This window comes from Lissotriton helveticus, chromosome 7 (genome assembly GCF_964261635.1).
Source record: "Lissotriton helveticus chromosome 7, aLisHel1.1, whole genome shotgun sequence".
NCBI lineage: Eukaryota > Metazoa > Chordata > Amphibia > Caudata > Salamandridae > Lissotriton > Lissotriton helveticus.
The window spans coordinates 1,498,317,939-1,498,338,833 of record NC_136068.1 but is presented as its reverse complement, the minus strand read 5'-3'; positions in this window follow the sequence as shown (position 1 = coordinate 1,498,338,833).

Genomic DNA, 20,895 nt, shown 5'->3' with positions numbered 1-20,895 from the left:
GCCAAAATTTTAGCAAGAACCTTAGGCTCCACATTCAGAAGTGAGATCGGCCGATATGACGAACAATGTTCCCGGGGCTTTCCGTCTTTGTGGATGACCACAATGGACGCCAGTCTCTGATCTCGGGGAAGAAGCCCGAGATCTCGCGACGCCAAAAATGCCCGACGAAGGTACGGCGCCATTTTATCAGGGCACAACTTATACAGCTCCAATGGTAAACCATTCGGGCCCGAAGCCTTACCAGAATGAAGTGCACTGATAGCGAGCGCTACTTCATCGGTGGAAAAATCCGCCTCCATAAGCTCTCTGTCCGAATCCGAGAGGTTAGGCAACGTGATATCGCGGAGCAACAGGTGCGAGTCCTCCTCAGGTCTGTCCGGGACCGGTGAATACACCTTCCGAAAGTGCTGGGAAAAGACCTCAACGATCTCGACCGGGTCTACAACTCGCACACCATCCCCTCGCTCAACAACAGGCACAACACGATTCACTCTATCCCGCTTATCGAGCCAAGCAAGTAATTTCCCCGCCTTATCACCCAAATCATACAAGCGTCCCTGCTGCTCACGATGCATCGCTTTAGCCGCATCAGTCACCAGAGCCCTGTATTCAAACTGTTTAAGCGCCAAGGAGTGTAGGCTAGCAGGCGTAATCCCCGATTCCATCCGTTCTTCCAATTCAGAGATATGGTTTTCAAGCCGTACCACTTCTTTAGTTCTGCGCCCCCTTTCGCTGGCAATCAAAGAGAGTGTCTGACCCCGGATCACAGTTTTACCCGCCTCCCACAGAGTAACAGGGGAGGATACTGACCCTTCATTCTCAGCAAAGTAATAATCCATACATTTAACCACTTCCTTGCGAATGTTGGGGTTACGAAGATGCCACGAATTAATAGGAGCAACACGACCCCCGGACTCTAGCCGCACATCAATGGTGAGCCACAGTGGGGAATGATCTGAAATCCCCCTCGCAAGATGTCTAATTTCTCTCACGGAGACCATCTGTGCCGCCGGAATAAGAATATAATCGAGTCGCGATAGACTACCATGGGCCCCCGAGAAAAAGGTGTACTGGAGCTGGCCAGGGTGGAGTTGTCTCCAACAATCCGTTAATCCCAGTGTATCCATGAAACGGGCCAACCATAACTGCGACGTGGGGAGGGTTCTACAAGGGTGTCGATCCTCCTCTCCACTGACTACCGAGTTAAAATCTCCACCCACTACTAGCAAACCATCGGGGAGCCCCAGGATTACTCCACCCAAATCCGAAAATGTGGTAGACTGTAGACCGGGGGGAACATACACAGACAAAATGGAAATCGTCTTCCCCTCCCATCGACCCACGACAGCAGCATAGCGACCCCTATCATCCAGCACCTCGTCATCTACCTCGAGGGGGAGGGAGCTCCTATCCAAGATACCCGCCCCCCTCGACCCAGTGGTGAATCCAGAGTGGGCCACCAAACGGAAGCCTCTTCTATTCAGCGCACGGCACGTATTGCCCACCAAATGCGTTTCTTGTAGTAGAACAATATACGGGGCGTGGCGCTTCAAGTACTGCAAAACTATCCCCCGTTTAATTCGATCCCCGAGACCATTAACATTCCAGCTCAGCACCCGCAGCCCCCTATCCCCCATCCCAGACAAAATACAACAGTCCCCCCACCACAGAGCAAGCACAAAGGATAAAAGAGCGACCAAATCAGAGCCTCGAAATAAACAAACAAGAAAAGACCCCCCACCACCACCCAAAGAACCCTCAACACACAACCCCCCTCCCTGCACCCCTGCGGTAGACCAGAAAGCCACCCCAACTTGCAGTGTGCCTGTCGCCCCATTAAACTAAACTACAAGAAGAGAGAAAAGTGTCCCCTGAGGAGGAAGAGTCCCGAGTCCAACCACCCCCGGGTATTCGTTGCGTATACACATCAATATCACAGAGCCACTGCAAAGCGTCCAATAACGGCTCATCGGCACCGACTCACTACTCTAGGTCTTCCAGGCCGCCCTCGGCACCCCTCATATTCTCAGAGCTGGCATGCTGTGTCGGCAAAGTGTCCAGCCAGTCACTGGCCGCCTCAGGGCGATCAAAGAAAAATGTACGTTCGTTATGCTCAATCCGCAGGCGAGCCGGAAAAAGCATGGCATATTTCAGGTCCATGTCTCTAAGGCGTTGTTTCACCCCCGTAAAGGCCATACGTTGCTTCTGCACTGCCTGGGTGAAGTCCGGATAGAAGCTGATCGAAACATTTTCAAACTTAGTGGGACCATTGACACGGAAGGCCTGCAGGATAGCGTCTCTGTCCCGGGAATTAAAGATCCTGGCTATGATAGGCCTCGGAGCGGCCCCAAGCTTGGGCTTCCCGCCTGGAATCCGATGAGCGCGCTCCACTGCAAAAAGACTACTAAAACCCTTTGGTGACAAATAGTTCTGGATAAGGTCCTCAACCAGAAGATCCGTCGGTACTTCCGTGGAAGTCTCCGGAATGCCCACGATGCGGACATTATTTCGTCTGGCCCGGCTCTCGAAATCATCCAGCCGACGGGCAAACGAGTCCCTGGCCATGCGAAGGTCACGGACCTCGGTCTGAAGATCCGAGACATCCGTAATTAAGCTCGCCGTCTTCACATCCAACGATTTGACTCGTTCGTTGGTTTTCCCCAGGTCTGTCCTGATAAGGTTGACCTCAATCGCAACCGTATCCAACTTAGTAGCAAGAGTTTCATATTGCTGACCCATCGCAGTCTGGATATTGGCAATGGTGCCCATAACATCTGCCAAAGTCGGCTCCTCATTCACAGGGGTACCGTCACCAGCCTCTCTGGGGGACTTACTTGATCCCCCCGGGGATCCCTTCGGGCGAGTAAAGCGGTCTATAGTCTGGGTCTGAGCGGCTTCCCCTCGATTCGTGCCTCTGGCATGGCGCCTCTCGGGGTCCGTCCTGCCCGTCATAATGGTCGACGAGCTCCAAAGGGTCTTCCGAGACCTGGTCAGAATGATTACCCCTACGGCAAACTGGAGTCGAGAGGTCGAGGAACGACAGCCGAATGAGAGTCTGCGACTAGAGCAGAGCAGCAGAGTCTACCAGCAATGAGTCGGCACCAACAATGACCGAAATCGAAACCGAAAGTACCACAGGGGCAGCGGAGGCGTCACTCCAGCCGTTGTTGTTCAATTGACACCTGGGCACCTCGGGAACGCGAGCCCCTGGATGGCCACTGCCGTAGGCCTCAGATTATGGGGTGCAACAAGTCCAGTTCCCGGCGGCCAAATAGAATTTTGGAAAAAGCTTTCGATATCAGCAGGGCATCAACGAGAAGCACCCGTCGTCTAAATCAGGATCTGTGGCAGGATAGATAAGGGTGGCGGAAGGGGTCTCGGGAACCCTCTGCTCACGCGTCCATCTTGGATCCGCGCGTAGCTCCTCCCCCCATTTTTACCATTTCTTATTTATCGAATCGGTAAATTTACAGATTCGGTAACTTTACCGATTCGGTAAATATACCGATTCGGTAAAGTTTCCGATTCGGTAACTTTACCGATTCTGTAAATTTACCGATTCGGTATATTTAGCGATTCGGTAACGTTACCGATTCGGTAACTTTAGCGATTCTGTAAATTTACCGATTCGGTATATTTACCGATTCGGTAACGTTACCGATTCGGTAACTTTACCGATTTGGTATATTTACCGATTCAGCTACTTTTTGGTCCCCTACATCCCGAATGCCCAATACCGGTCGGTAATGGCCGAAATTACCGAATTTCGGCCGTTACCGACCGGTATTGGGCCACCTACATCTGGCCCTTAGTTATTAGGCACACTATGAACTGTTAACATGAATATACATAAATAAATGACAAACAACAATAAGATGAATTGCACAAAAATCAAAGTACAAACATGAGATCACTGTGATCCATTAGTTAGCACACAGAGTTGTTCAGTCCTTACTGGAGCTTTCCTTTTTTTTAACAAATGAAGTCCCAAAAGGGAATGTTTGCATTCTGATCGTCCCCAAGAGAGTTCATATACATAATGCACCTTCACTTTAATTATTGGGGAAATGCCCTGAATCACACACTCTGCTAATCTCTATATATGCCGCTGACGTGTTTCCACCTCCTTCATATGGGACCTAATCATTTTATAGAGGCCATCCTCATGGCATTAACCTTTGCAAATGTGGACACCAGCGTAGTCAAATGAGTCGAGGACACATGAACTAATTGAACTGCATTGTTCTTCGTGTGCTGTCATGTAATAATTAAGTAGTCCTCCCCTATAGTTGTCACGGTGAGAACACGCTTTCCTGCTATTCCTTAAAGTGCAGCAGAGTGTTGTTTGGGTATTCCATGCTGGTGAAACAAAACTGAACTGTTGGGGTATTGAAATGTAGGGATATTTGTGAGTCAACTGCATCCGTGCGCATTCTGTGCATAGACTCACGCTATCCAACTGGGGGTTGTGAACGCTTGCACACTCTGGTTGAAGGGCTGTAGCAACTCATTAAAGACCGTAAATAGGGGTATGACACTGTAACTAGGCCTACCAAATTGCTCCCTGTAGTATTTCGTTTTACTATGTGATGTGTGGTACTGAAAATTCTGGACTCGTGTAATAAACTTTGTCGTAGCATGACGATTTTTATATCAAAAGACCGAGAATGGCTAGTACACTATGTACAAGCATTTTTGTCATATTCCAGTAACGATTTCACCTCGAAATCGTCATTTTCGTACTGAACCCTTGGCTTCCATTTTGTGAACGGCAGCCATTTTGTGGATTGCCCTTACAGTAGGCCCTCACTGTGGCAGAACAAGTATTTAAGGACATAACCTTAGCATGGGTTTGTGCTGACTCCTGTATGACCTGGCGAAAGCTGACTCCCTTGCCCAAGGCTGACCTCGTTGAGCCAGTTCCTTGTTAGGCAGCTGGTCAGATAGAGATCAAAGAGCAGGACATTGCAATGTTTATTGTACACGCACACACCCCTTTATCTTGCTCCTATCTGTTTCTGTTCCTTCTTTATGGTCTATTTATGATGTGGGCTGCGGGCCTTTTCATTATGGGTCTTGTCCAGCTTGTCTAAAGAAGAATGTTTATTATGGGTTTGTTTGATGATTAATTTTGGGCTGGACAAACTGAAAAGTGGGTTTGTCATCATACAGTGTGCACGTCCTGGGAGGGACCAACAATAATGTACTTCAAAGAGAAAATGTGTGCCTAGGGCATAATAAATGGTATAAAAGGTCTGTGCTGAGACCATTCAGCAGACTGCCTCATTCAATTGCTAAGGCAGTTGGGTGACGTAGCCTCACTTAATTGTATTTAATAAAGATGTCTTTTTCATATTTTCAGAGTCTGTGCCAAGTTCTTGTTATATTAGTTAAGTATTCCCTGAGAGCGAAATTTTTGAGTTCTTCAGTTGGCGCCCTAACGCGGGAATCATCAGAGAAGTGACTTTCTGTGGGAGTGATCATGCCAGGAGACTGAAATGAACTGAGGAGGACAGAGCAAGATTCTACTAAGAAGGTACTCTGTGCACGGGGATTCTGGAGATTCTTTGATTCTGCAGCCCAGTATATTTCTGATCTTTCTGATTTTTGATCCTCCACATGATGTCACTCCTGACTGATAACCTTTTTGGCGTGAGTATTCTTAAAAAGACCATTAGGTCATGTAGAACTTGACAGTTAGAATCTGGATAATATTTTGATTAGTAAAAGTAAGAGTTAATTATAAGTGGGTCGCTCCCAGTCCTTTGTTCTTTGATTCTTTGATTTTGATTGGTTCTTAGTTTGATTTGTCTTTAGTTTTTATTTGAATATTGCAATTTTCGAAAACTGAGGGTCTTGTATATTTACGAGTGTATTGATAGAGATAGCCCCTTGAAGTTTGAAGCTAGATTAGTGAGCTATAAGATGCCTGATCTTAGCGAATTTGGAGATTTGTGTTGGCCAACTTTGTATACGTTTGGATTAGCCGGCTTTCCCTAAAGGGGATATCTAAATAGGTTTAGTTTTTTAAAAAAAACATATTTCTTCCTTGGTGATTTTGTATCCCCAGGGAATTAAAATATGACATAATACAAAACAAGGATCCTTTGTTCTGCGCAGTTTTATTGAATGGAGATATGCAGAACGATTTTTGGTGTTCTGCCAGCCAAAGCTAGTGAATTAAGTGTATTGTGGCTTCGTGCACATACAGCAGTCTGTTGGGCTATGTTTTTTGCAGTCTTTTGGAACCCTATTGCGACGTGCTTCTTGTAAATATGACTCACAGCTAGTATTTACAAATGGCTTTGTTTTCGTCCTGAGTGTTGATTTGTGGGTTCAATGTGTGTTTCAATGTCTATGTGGTTTTTCTCATTACTGTAACTTCAGTAATAGCTTACAGCGCTGTATTGTGTGTCCTGAGTGTTTAAATCTTTTCTCTTTATGTCTGCAATAAGCTCAATGTGTTTGTAGGTTTCTTGATGTTTTCAGTCTGTTAAGTAAAATGTCAGATTAATTAATATTAAGTAGAAATTAAATAACACTCCAGCAATTTTCTATGTCACATGCTAAAAATCGCTATGTGTTGCTATTTAATTTACAGACTAAGCAAAAACGCATATGTGCAAACTGTTAAATGCTTAAAATAGATAAGTTAAAATTCACATTCACTAGGAATATGAAGGGCCTCAAAAATAATTGTGCCTTTGGTAGCAAAACGAATTTGTAGCGTTTTTTAAAGGCAAACACTTCAGCTAAAGTACATTTTTTCTTGCTAGATTTAAATGCATCTTTTTGCACGCGCATTTTTAAAACTTGAAATGTCTGTTTTCAGTAAAACTGAAAGCGTGCTCAGGTTTCAGCACTCTTTCAGGTTTCAGCCTTTCCTGCCTTAAGGCAGCAGATATTTAGCCCAGGACTTAGCCGTTAGTTAATCACAGTTGGCCTTTTTCATTTCAGAGTAGTGTTTTAGAGGGTTACAAAAATAAGGTTCACCACTTTGTATCACTGGAAGACATTCCAAATGGGGTTTTCTTCTCTTTAAGCATTTTTTTTCAAAGTATATTATTTGGTTCTATCGCTAAATACTGATTGTCCTTTAAAAATGGCGCGAAAAATTTCATGTTTTTAGTTAGGCCTTTTGTGCGTAGGCGCATAAACGAATGCATCTAAAAATGATAGGCAAGGGATGCAGCTTACCTTTATATGTGGAGTTATCATAAAAACAGATAATTGGTTTCATTGAACGAAAAATTATTAATTATGGAAAAATTATTTGAGAAAAAATAAGTGCTTTTTAAAATCGTTTTTTGATATTTATAAAGCTCAATACTCATACTATGACCTCCTAGTATTAAAATTTGATTTAAATTATGTGTTACGGTGTAATTAGGTAATTTGCATGTTGGTTTTCACTTGGCGCAGGCGTAAAAAACTAATTTTTCCAAGGATTTACATGAGATATGACTAATGTCTAATATCTGTAACGTGTAAAGAACATCCTGAGGATGATTAATATGTAAAACAATTATAGGATATTTATTTTTAAGTGCCCCAAAGATAAAAGTCGAAATTGAGGTAAATGGGTTTTTAACACAGATTCTTGTCATTTAACATAGTGAAAAAGTGTCTCTGGCTTCAGTAAATGCATACATTTGGGTATAATACAAACTTGCGGGTTGTTATTGAGGTTGTTTTTCATAGCTCGGTGAGCCAATGTGCCCGGTGCAGAGGTTTGTGTTTAATATCAGGGTTGAAGGTTCTAACTTTAGCGGGGCCCATTTAGACGTTAGGTGGTTAAAATGAGTACCATTGTATAGGGTGGTAGCAAGCATTTGTTCTAAAAACTGGTATGTGTGAACCCTTCACAGTAAATGTAGTAGGCCTTCTGCCTCTGTCATGTTGGCATTGTGACCTTTTAAATTCGAGCCTTGTCTCTGTGAAATGCAGAATAACATTGCTAAACAGGCCTCTGAAAGGTGGAATTTCTGGTTCAAAGTTAAAGACTTAATTCCAAAGAGAAATATAAATAGAGGTTTCTTGAAAGGTTTCTTTAAAAGTCCCAACATCATGACATTTGTATTTCTGCTCTAAAAAAATAATGTCTGCTAGTACAGAAAACGAAGTGTTGCAATACGTCTTAGACAAAAAAAAATAAGATGCAGCCTTTTACTAAAATTTTGAAACCTACATGAATAAGTAAGAAAGATTTGCCAATTAAGAAGTTTTTTTTATAATGGAGATTGTGGCACAAGGCTAATTCTAGGTGTCAGGGAAAGGATTTTACATCTAAAAGTTAAAAATGTTGCAAGGTGACTGACAAGATGGTAACAGTTAAGTAATGGAAATTTATTTTTGTGTTTGTTAATGTGTATCATGTTTTGTCTTCTGCTTAAATGTTACAATTGATGTTATTATAAGAAATGTCTCTCTTTTGTGTGCTGTGTATTTTTTTCCTTTTCGCTTCTGTCCACAGATCATTCATGGAATGCTCTGGGGAATTTTATGCCAAGACATGTGAGTTTGGTTGGTTGAAATGAGATGGGATTTTTTTTTGGTTTTTTTACGCAACTCCTTTGAAAAGAAATGTCCATGCGTTTTTCATGTTTGTGTATTTTGTTCTATCATGAATTGTTGTTACTGGTTCTGTGTGTTCGAAAGTTGTATTTGACAGCAGATACCCACTATTGGTGATCTACCGTCAAACAGGAGGGTATCCTTACACGGTATTATGCGTCACCACTCATTTATATATGCTACGTTTTACAGCGAGTATATCTGATGGCTTGACGTCCGTTTTGTTTGTTTTTGCATGTTTTATGTTGTATGTTGCTGCTTAAGAAATTATTACAAATTCACCCGTGTTGTTGTGACATGTATGACGATACGTGTCGCTGTCAACAGTTGGGTAAAATTTTCGCTGATAGTAAAATTCACAGATATGATTTTTCCTTTTTTCATATTGTGAACCAGACAGACAACACTTAAGCAGTGTATGTCAAATTTGGCTATAAGTATTGAAGAAAAATAAACAGCAAATTGTGTCATTTGTTGTCACGATACTGCCCTTTCCTGTAAGGAACAGCCAGCCCTAAAATTATATATCCTGATTGGACGTAAGGATAAATTATAGATTTGTGACTCTTGTAACATAGTGACCTAATTTCTATATCACATTAGTCAGTTTTATTCTGCTTCCTAAGTGGCCTTCCTATGGCTCTGGACCGTAAAAGAAACCAGGTTTCATTTTTTGTCACATGCCTGACTATCACCCAAGCACATCGGGCCTAGTTATTGGGGATTTTTAGCTGTGTCCTATTCTCTTTTCCGTATTCCTTTCACCAGTCAGCTTTTATTATTATCAGTGTATTGTTCAGGTTCGCACTTTCAGATTGCAGTAATGTACCATGGACTCCCATTTTATGTATAATTCCCTGTTGCATAACTAGACTGGTTTCTAAGAATTTTCTTTAGACCTATTCTGATGTTTTTCCAGTCTGACTGTTAGGACTGTTAGGACTGATTAACTGACTCAATACTATAGTAAGATAAGCTTTCTACCTCAATAGGAGACACATTACGTTTTTTTAATATGACAAATTCAATGCCTATTCTAAAATTGTTTTTTAGTCTTTTTTTACTGCTTTAATTTTTGATGGACCAGATGTATTATAAATAATGGAAATACCAGGACTCTCTAGTTCTTGTCTTTTGTTCCCACATCTTGATCATTAGCTTTTGCATTGCATAGTCCCACCTGATGCACAATTATTATGATAACATGTATGTGATCCCGCTTTTGAGATGTTCTAGATGAGGAAGTTAGGAACACCTATGTGTATCATTGAGATAAAATGTGTTTGCCCCATGAGACATGCCACTATGTGTGAGGACATCCATTCAGATAGAATTCCCATGTCGCTATGATGATGAAAGATATGCTCTCACACGGAAACCCAATTGAAGAGCCTAGAGGCACTGTTTTGCCTATTACCTTTGTTTTTGTATTGCCTTTGAGAATGACAGTGTATTTCAACACAGAATTGTCCCATGGCGTGTGGCCACTCCTTTGAAGATCGCAGGCCACCTGTTTGCAGTCCCCTTGTTGTACAATGAACTGTTTAAAAGCATTGCACTTGCTTCATCAGAAGGCGTGCAACATCAGAAAAGAAGAAGGAGCTGGTTTTGCCACAGTCCCTTGATATTTCAGTGCAAAAGAGCGCCTGTTATGTGCTGGTTAACCTCTGACAGTGTGCAGTCCCTTGAGCCCCTTGGCCTGAGTTTTGGCCACGCACCCTTTTTTTCCCTTGTATCAACGGAAGTGCAGTGCACCGGAGGATCCAAGAGCGGCAAAAGGCACTCCATTCTGGTGCCCATGTAAGAGCGGCCTGAGCGTCCTCTGACACTGAATGATGAGTGTTGGAGTCTGAGAATGGTCCCGGGTCTGCACGAGAAGAGCACAATATCTGTAGTGTCTGCCGCAGAGGAGAGATACGGTGCACTGCCTTGAGACATTGAGACTTTTTGAATGAGCTATGAGTGTTTGCCAGGAGGGTACTCCAACAGATACTGAGCATCAGAGCATGGGAGGCCTGAATCCAAAGGCCCATGCAACAACGGGAGCAGTCTTGATTGGACAATAGAAGCCTGCCAGAGAGACTTTTTGAACAGACTATGGGCATAGTTGGTTTCACAAGAGGTTTCCGTGTGATTGTATGACTAAGTGTTAGGAGAATGATTTTATTGTTCAACTGGCATTATTTTTAAGTAGATTCTGTTTAGTAAAAGCAGAATAAAGTCCATTTCCTGTGGAAGAGTATCCCCTTTTCACCTCAGAGCATTAATGAGGGTCACCATTGTTTCACTTGAACATATAATAAATTACAGAAAATGCATAGGAAGACCTACAGTGTTACTAGATAATTTTAGGATTTACTTTTTGCTTAGGGTTGTGAAAAATTATGATTTCATTTGTAATAGCGGTCACTACTTTGTCTATATGTTCTTAATGACGTGTTTTCTAGTGTTTTTTAAACATGGCATTGTCTTTTATGGGTGGGATTGTTTTTGCTGCCCAATTCACATCTGTACCCACCTCCCAACCTATGTCTCTTCCTACTTCTACTTCTTTGCATTCTTTCCAGATTTTACCTGAACATGGACTAGTTAGGAGGTCAGAGTTTACTGATAATTCCTTTTGTACAGTTTCTGCATCGACACCAGTTAGTAGTGAACATCACTAATTGTTGGTCCTGCCATATATGGCCTTTGTGCTACTGCGTGTGTAAGGAGACCTGTCCCGAGAGAGTCGCTAAGTAATAGGTTATGCTTCAGCAACATCTTGATGATTTGATAAATATAGACCTGGACTCAGACTAGCGTGAGTATAGGTTATTGCCTATGTAAGGGCAAAAGGAGCGTCTGTGGTACTGAAATTTCTGGACTCGTGTAATAAACTTTGTCGTAGCATGACGATTTTTATATCAAAAGACCGAGAATGGCTAGTACACTATGTACAAGCATTTTCGTCATATTCCAGTAACGATTTCACCTCGAAATCGTCATTTTCGTACTGAACCCTTGGCTTCCATTTTGTGAACGGCAGCCATTTTGTGGATTGACCTTACAGTAGGCCCTCACTGTGGCAGAACAAGTATTTAAGGACATAACCTTAGCATGGGTTTGTGCTGACTCCTGCATGACCTGGCGAAAGCTGACTCCCTTGCCCAAGGCTGACCTCGTTGAGCCAGTTCCTTGTTAGGCAGCTGGTCAGATAGAGATCAAAGAGCAGGACATTGCAATGTTTATTGTACACGCACACACCCCTTTATCTTGCTCCTATCTGTTTCTGTTCCTTCTTTATGGTCTATTTATGATGTGGGCTGCGGGCCTTTTCATTATGGGTCTTGTCCAGCTTGTCTAAAGAAGAATGTTTATTATGGGTTTGTTTGATGATTAATTTTGGGCTGGAAAAAACTGAAAAGTGGGTTTGTCATCATACAGTGTGCACGTCCTGGGAGTGACCAACAATAATGTACTTCAAAGAGAAAATGTGTGCCTAGGGCATAATAAATGGTATAAAAGGTCTGTGCTGAGACCATTCAGCAGACTGCCTCATTCAATTGCTAAGGCAGTTGGGTGATGTAGCCTCACTTAATTGTATTTAATAAAGATGTCTTTTTCATATTTTCAGAGTCTGTGCCAAGTTCTTGTTATATTAGTTAAGTATTCCCTGAGAGCGAAATTTTTGAGTTCTTCAGTTGGCGCCCTAACGCGGGAATCATCAGAGAAGTGACTTTCTGTGGGAGTGATCATGCCAGGAGACTGAAATGAACTGAGGAGGACAGAGCAAGATTCTACTAAGAAGGTACTCTGTGCACGGGGATTCTGGAGATTCTTTGATTCTGCAGCCCAGTATATTTCTGATCTTTCTGATTTTTGATCCTCCACATGATGTCACTCCTGACTGATAACCTTTTTGGCGTGAGTATTCTTAAAAAGACCATTAGGTCATGTAGAACTTGACAGTTAGAATCTGGATAATATTTTGATTAGTAAAAGTAAGAGTTAAGTATAAGTGGGTCGCTCCCAGTCCTTTGTTCTTTGATTCTTTGATTTTGATTGGTTCTTAGTTTGATTTGTCTTTAGTTTTTATTTGAATATTGCAATTTTCGAAAACCGAGGGTCTTGTATATTTACGAGTGTATCGATAGAGATAGCCCCTTGAAGTTTGAAGCTAGATTAGTGAGCTATAAGATGCCTGATCTTAGCGAATTTGGAGATTTGTGTTGGCCAACTTTGTATACGTTTGGATTAGCCGGCTTTCGCTAAAGGGGATATCTAAATAGGTTTAGTTTTTAAAAAAAAACATATTTCTTCCTTGGTGATTTTGTATCCCCAGGGAATTAAAATATGACATAATACAAAACAAGGATCCTTTGTTCTGCGTTTTATTGAATGGAGATATGCAGAACGATTTTTGGTGTTCTGCCAGCCAAAGCTAGTGAATTAAGTGTATTGTGGCTTCGTGCACATACAGCAGTCTGTTGGGCTATGTTTTTTGCAGCCTTTTGGAACCCTATTGCGACGTGCTTCTTGTAAATATGACTCACAGCTAGTATTTACAAATGGCTTTGTTTTCGTCCTGAGTGTTGATTTGTGGGTTCAATGTGTGTTTCAATGTCTATGTGGTTTTTCTCATTACTGTAACTTCAGTAATAGCTTACAGCGCTGTATTGTGTGTCCTGAGTGTTTAAATCTTTTCTCTTTATGTCTTCAATAAGCTCAATGTGTTTGTAGGTTTCTTGATGTTTTCAGTCTGTTAAGAAAAATGTCAGATTAATTAATATTAAGTAGAAATTAAATAACACTCCAGCAATTTTCTATGTCACATGCTAAAAATCGCTATGTGTTGCTATTTAATTTACAGACTAAGCAAAAACGCATATGTGCAAACTGTTAAATGCTTAAAATATATAAGTTAAAATTCACATTCACTAGGAATATGAAGGGCCTCAAAAATAATTGTGCCTTTGGTAGCAAAACGAATTTGTAGCGTTTTTTAAAGGCAAACACTTCAGCTAAAGTAAATTTTTTCTTGCTAGATTTAAATGCATCTTTTTGCACGCGCATTTTTAAAACTTGAAATGTCTGTTTTCAGTAAAACTGAAAGCGTGCTCAGCCTGCTCAAGGCGAGGTCACCCCCACTTCGCTGCTCCTGCCCGCTGACCACCTGTGCTGCCCTGACAAGCTGTCCTGATGCCTCGCTGCTACCCGCCGCCGCCCCAGCCGCTGCCGAGCCGTCCTCAGTCCCCCTTCCCGCCACTGACCACGCCGACTCCGCCCCCCTACCGCCCATTGGCCGCCCACGCTCCCGCCACCCAGCTGACCCGCCCTACCGGCTCTTTACTTAAGGGGACCGAGGGCAGGGACAGGGAGTGACCGCTGAGCCTGCTCCAGGCGAGGTCACCCCCACTTGGCTGCTCCTGCCCGCTGACCACCTGTGCTGCCCTGACAAGCTGTCCTGCTGCCTTGCTGCTACCCGCCGCCGCCCCAGCCGCCGCCGAGCCGTCCTCAGTCCCCCTTCCCGCCACTGACCACGCCAACTCCGCCCCCCTACCGCCCATTGGCCGCCCACGCTCCCGCCACCCAGCTGACCCGCCCTACCGGCTCCTTACTTATGACGCCCCCGGAGCGACCGCGCAGCGGACGCGCGCAGCGGGAGCACCGATTGAGCGCCGAAGGTGCGCCAAAGGTAAGCCCGTCTGCGCCCGTCCGCGCCTGGCCCGCGCCCAGCGCCAGGACCCCTGGCCCCCGCAGACCCCAGCCCACCCGCCGGAAGCCGACCAGACGAACCTACGACTCCACCGAACTCAACGCTCTCAACACCGGCCGAACCCCGGGCTGCTACCGAGCCACACCGAGACGCACCCACGGACCCTTCAGCTGCCACTCCTGCAAGTTCACCTGCGACCGGACCCACGCTACACCAGCACCCACCATGCCGAACTCCAGCAGCACCCACCTGAAGTGCATCCTGCTCAACACCCGCTCCGTCCACAGACACGCCGTCGAGCTCTGGAACCTGCTCGACACCACAGCCCCAGACGTCGCCTTCCTCACGGAAACCTGGATGAACGCCTCCTCAGCGCCCGACATCGCCATCGCCATCCCGGACGGCTACAAGATCATCCGGAGGGACCGCGTCAACCAGACAGGAGGAGGCATCGCCATCATCCACAGGAACACCATCCGCATCACGACCAACACCGACGACAACCTCGCACCCGCCGAACACCTGCACTTCCAGATCCACGTCAACCCCAAGACCACCCTCAGAGGCACCCTCATCTACAGACCCCCGGGACCACGCACACAATTCAGCGAGGACATCGCTGACTTCGTCAGCCCACACGCCCTCCTCTCCGCTGACTACATCCTCCTCGGGGACTTCAACTTCCACCTGGAGAACAACAACGACCGCAACACCACCACCCTGCTGGACAACCTCGCCAACCTCGAACTCAAGCAACTGGTGACCACCCCCACCCACTACGCTGGACACACGCTCGACCCGGTCTTCTCTTCCAGGAAGGACATCGCCTTCAGCCACGCCACGGAACTCCAATGGACGGACCACAGCTGCGTCCACTTCAGATACAGAAAGACCACGCTCCACCATCACCATCAACAGGCCCCCCGCAGAAGCTGGAACAAGATCACTGCAGACCAGCTCACTACTTCCCTGAGCAAGAACCCTCCCACCAGCACAACGAACCCCAGCCAAGCAGCCACCAACCTCACAAAATGGATCAGCGACTGCGCAGATGACCTCGCCCCGCTGAAGACCCCGCCGAGCAGACCCGGCAGCAAGAAAGCCCCATGGTTTAATGACGAACTCAAGAGCTCCAAGAAGAACTGCAGAGCACTCGAGAAAACCTGGCGCAGAGACCCAACACCGGACAACATGACTGCCCTCAAGCTCGCCACCCGAAAACACCACCAGCTGATCCGCGCCACCAAGAAAACCGCATTCAAGGAACGACTGGACAACAACGCACACAACAGCAAGGAACTCTTCAACATCGTCAAAGAGCTCTCCAACCCCAACGCCGGAAACAACGACATCACCCCTTCGCAAGACCTCTGCAACTCCCTCGCCTCCTACTTCCACAACAAGATCGCGGACATACACAAAAGCTTCAGCACTCAACCAACGCACGCCACGACCGAACCACCGCCCCCCACCACCACCCTCCGCGCCTGGACCCCGATCAGCACCGAAGACACCATCCGCACGATGAACTCCATCCACTCCGGATCTCCGACAGACCCCTGCCCTCACCACGTCTTCAAAAAGGCCGACGCTGTCATCGCACCCCACCTGCGGGACATCATCAACATCTCCTTCGACATCGCCACCTTCCCGGAGAGCTGGAAGCACGCCGAACTCAGCGCTCTACTCAAGAAACCATCAGCAGACCCTACCGACCTCAAGAACTACCGCCCCATCTCGCTGCTCCCGTTCCCGGCCAAAGTCATCGAGAAGACCGTCAACAAGCAACTGGCCGCCTTCCTCGAGACGAACGGCTCCCTCGACCTCTCGCAGTCTGGCTTCCGGGCCAACCACAGCACCGAAACCGCCCTGATCGCAGCTACAGATGACATCCGAGCCCTGCTCGACAACGGAGAAACAGTGGCCCTCATCCTCCTGGACCTCTCCGCGGCCTTCGACACTGTCTGCCACCGTACCCTAGTACAGCGCCTCAGCAACGTCGGAATCCGGGAGAAGGCGCTGCAGTGGACCATCTCCTTCCTCGCCGGAAGGACACAGAGAGTCCGCCTCCCCCCGTTCAGATCGGAGGCCACCGAAGTCATCTGCGGCGTTCCTCAAGGATCCTCGCTCAGCCCAACTCTCTTCAACGTCTACATGAGCCCCCTCGCAGCCATCGCACGCCAGCACAACCTGAACATCATCTCCTACGCCGACGACACCCAGCTGATCCTCTCCCTCACTAACGACCCCGCCACCACCAGAGCCAACCTGCACGAAGGGATGACAGACGTAGCCAAATGGATGTCGAACAGCCGCCTGAAACTGAATACGGACAAGACGGAAGTCCTCATCCTGGGATCCTCACCCTCCGCCTGGGACGACTCCTGGTGGCCCCCCGCCCTGGGCAGCGCACCCAAACCAACAGACCACGCACGCAACCTGGGCTTCATCCTGGACTCCACCCTCTCCATGACCAGACAAGTCAACGCCGTCTCCTCGTCGTGCTTCAACATCCTGCGAATGCTACGCAAGATCTTCCGATGGATCCCCACCGAGACCAGGAAGATGGTCACCCAGGCCCTCGTCACCAGCCGCCTGGACTACGGTAACTCCCTCTACGCCGGAACCACCGCCAAACTCCAGAAGAGACTCCAGCGGATCCAGAACACCTCAGCACGACTCATCCTGGACATCCCCCGCCGCAGCCACATCTCCGGACACCTGAGAGACCTGCACTGGCTCCCGGTCAACAAGAGAATCACCTTCCGGCTCCTCACCCACGCACACAAAGCCCTACACAACCAAGGACCAGGATACCTCAACAGCCGCCTCAACTTCTACGCTCCCACGCGCCAGCTGCGATCGACCAGCCACGCCCTCGCCGCCGTCCCCCGCATCCGAAGAGCCACCACAGGAGGAAGGTCCTTCTCCTACCTGGCCGCCAAGACTTGGAACTCCCTTCCGACCCACCTCCGCCTGACCCAGGACCACCTCGCCTTCAGGAAGCAGCTCAAGACCTGGCTGTTCGAGCAGTAGCGGACCCCCCCCCCCAGCGCCTTGAGACCCTCCGGGTGAGTAGTGCGCTATACAAATGCTCTGATTGATTGATTGATTGAGGTTTCAGCACTCTTTCAGGTTTCAGCCTTTCCTGCCTTAAGGCAGCAGATATTTAGCCCAGGACTTAGCCGTTAGTTAATCACAGTTGGCCTTTTTCATTTCAGAGTAGTGTTTTAGAGGGTTACAAAAATAAGGTTCACCACTTTGTATCACTGGAAGACATTCCAAATGGGGTTTTCTTCTCTTTAAGCATTTTTTTTCAAAGTATATTATTTGGTTCTGTCGCTAAATACTGATTGTCCTTTAAAAATGGCGCGAAAAATGTCATGTTTTAAGTTAGGCCTTTTGTGCGTAGGCGCATAAACAAATGCATCTAAAAATGATAGGCAAGGGATGCAGCTTACCTTTATATGTGGAGTTATCATAAAAACAGATAATTGGTTTCATTGAACGAAAAATTATTAATTATGGAAAAATTATTTGAGAAAAAATAAGTGCTTTTTAAAATCGTTTTTTGATATTTATAAAGCTCAATACTCATACTATGACCTCCTAGTATTAAAATTTGATTTAAATTATGTGTTACGGTGTAATTAGGTAATTTGCATGTTGGTTTTCACTTGGCGCAGGCGTAAAAAACAAATTTTTCCAAGGATTTACATGAGATATGACTAATGTCTAATATCTGTAACGTGTAAAGAACATCCTGAGGATGATTAATATGTAAAACAATTATAGGATATTTATTTTTAAGTGCCCCAAAGATAAAAGTCGAAATTGAGGTAAATGGGTTTTTAACACAGATTCTTGTCATTTAACATAGTGAAAAACTGTCTCTGGCTTCAGTAAATGCATACATTTGGGTATAATACAAACTTGCGGGTTGTTATTGAGGTTGTTTTTCATAGCTCGGTGAGCCAATGTGCCCGGTGCAGAGGTTTGTGTTTAATATCAGGGTTGAAGGTTCTAACTTTAGCGGGGCCCATTTAGACGTTAGGTGGTTAAAATGAGTACCATTGTATAGGGTGGTAGCAAGCATTTGTTCTAAAAACTGGTATGTGTGAACCCTTCACAGTAAATGTAGTAGGCCTTCTGTCTCTGTCATGTTGGCATTGTGACCTTTTAAATTCGAGCCTTGTCTCTGTGAAATGCAGAATAACATTGCTAAACAGGCCTCTGAAAGGTTGAATTTCTGGTTCAAAGTTAAAGACTTAATTCCAAAGAGAAATATAAATAGAGGTTTCTTGAAAGGTTTCTTTAAAAGTCCCAACATCATGACATTTGTATTTCTGCTCTAAAAAAATAATGTCTGCTAGTACAGAAAACGAAGTGTTGCAATACGTCTTAGACAAAAAAAATAAGATGCAGCCTTTTACTAAAATTTTGAAACCTACATGAATAAGTAAGAAAGATTTGCCAATTAAGAAGTTTTTTTTTATAATGGAGATTGTGGCACAAGGCTAATTATAGGTGTCAGGGAAAGGATTTTACATCTAAAAGTTAAAAATGTTGCAAGGTGACTGACAAGATGGTAACAGTTAAGTAATGGAAATGTATTTTTGTGTTTGTTAATGTGTATCATGTTTTGTCTGCTTAAATGTTACAATTGATGTTATTATAAGAAATGTCTCTCTTTTGTGTGCTGTGTATTTTTTTCCTTTTCGCTTCTGTTCACAGATCATTCATGGAATGCTCTGGGGAATTTTATGCCAAGACATGTGAGTTTGGTTGGTTGAAATGAGATGGGTTTTTTTTTGGTTTTTTTACGCAACTCCTTTGAAAAGAAATGTCCATGCGTTTTTCATGTTTGTGTATTTTGTTCTATCATAAATTGTTCTTACTGGTTCTGTGTGTTCGAAAGTTGTATTTGACAGCAGATACCCACTATTGGTGATCTACCGTCAAACAGGAGGGTATCCTTACACGGTATTATGCGTCACCACTCATTTATATATGCTACGTTTTACAGCGAGTATATCTGATGGCTTGACGTCCGTTTTGTTTGTTTTTGCATGTTTTATGTTGTATGTTGCTGCTTAAGAAATTATTACAAATTCACCCGTGTTGTTGTGACATGTATGACGATACGTGTCGCTGTCAACAGTTGGGTAAAATATTCGCTGATACTAAAATTCACAGATATGATTTTTCCTTTTTTCATATTGTGAACCAGACAGACAACACTTAAGCAGTGTATGTCAAATTTGGCTATAAGTATTGAAGAAAAACAAACAGCAAATTGTGTCATTTGTTGTCACGATACTGCCCTTTCCTGTAAGGAACAGCCAGCCCTAAAATTATATATCCTGATTGGACGTAAGGATAAATTATAGATTTGTGACTCTTGTAACATAGTGACCTAATTTCTATATCACATTAGTCAGTTTTATTCTGCTTCCTAAGTGGCCTTCCTATGGCTCTGGACCGTAAAAGAAACCAGGTTTCATTTTTTGTCACATGCCTGACTATCACCCAAGCACATCAGGCCTAGTTATTGGGGATTTTTAGCTGTGTCCTATTCTCTTTTCCGTATTCCTTTCACCAGTCAGCTTTTATTATTATCAGTGTATTGTTCAGGTTCGCACTTTCAGATTGCAGTAATGTACCATGGACTCCCATTTTATGTATAATTCCCTGTTGCATAACTAGACTGGTTTCTAAGAATATTCTTTAGACCTATTCTGATGTTTTTCCAGTCTGACTGTTAGGACTGTTAGGACTGATTAACTGACTCAATACTATAGTAAGATAAGCTTTAAACCTCAATAGGAGACACATTACGTTTTTTTAATATGACAAATTCAATGCCTATTCTAAAATTGTTTTTTAGTCTTTTTTTACTGCTTTAATTTTTGATGGACCAGATGTATTATAAATAATGGAAATACCAGGACTCTCTAGTTCTTGTCTTTTGTTCCCACATCTTGATCATTAGCTTTTGCATTGCATAGTCCCACCTGATGCACAATTATTATGATAACATGTATGTGATCCCGCTTTTGAGATGTTCTAGATGAGGAAGTTAGGAACACCTATGTGTATCATTGAGATAAAATGTGTTTGCCCCATGAGACATGCCACTATGTGTGAGGACATCCATTCAGATAGAATTCCCATGTCGCTATGATGATGAAAGATATGCTCTCACACGGAAACCCAATTGAAGAGCCTAGAGGCACTGTTTTGCCTATTACCTTTGTTTTTGTATTGCCTTTCAGAATGACAGTGTATTTCAACACAGAATTGTCCCATGGCGTGTGGCCACTCCTTTGAAGATCGCAGGCCACCTGTTTGCAGTCCCCTTGTTGTACAATGAACTGTTTAAAGCATCGCACTTGCTTCATCAGAAGGCGTGCAACATCAGAAAAGAAGAAGGAGCTGGTTTTGCCACAGTCCCTTGAGATTTCAGTGCAAAAGAGCGCCTGTTATGTACTGGTTAACCTCTGACAGTGTGCAGTCCCTTGAGCCCCTTGGCCTGAGTTTTGGCCACGCACCCTTTTTTTCCCTTGTTTCAACGGAAGTGCAGTGCACCGGAGGATCCAAGAGCGGCAAAAGGCACTCCATTC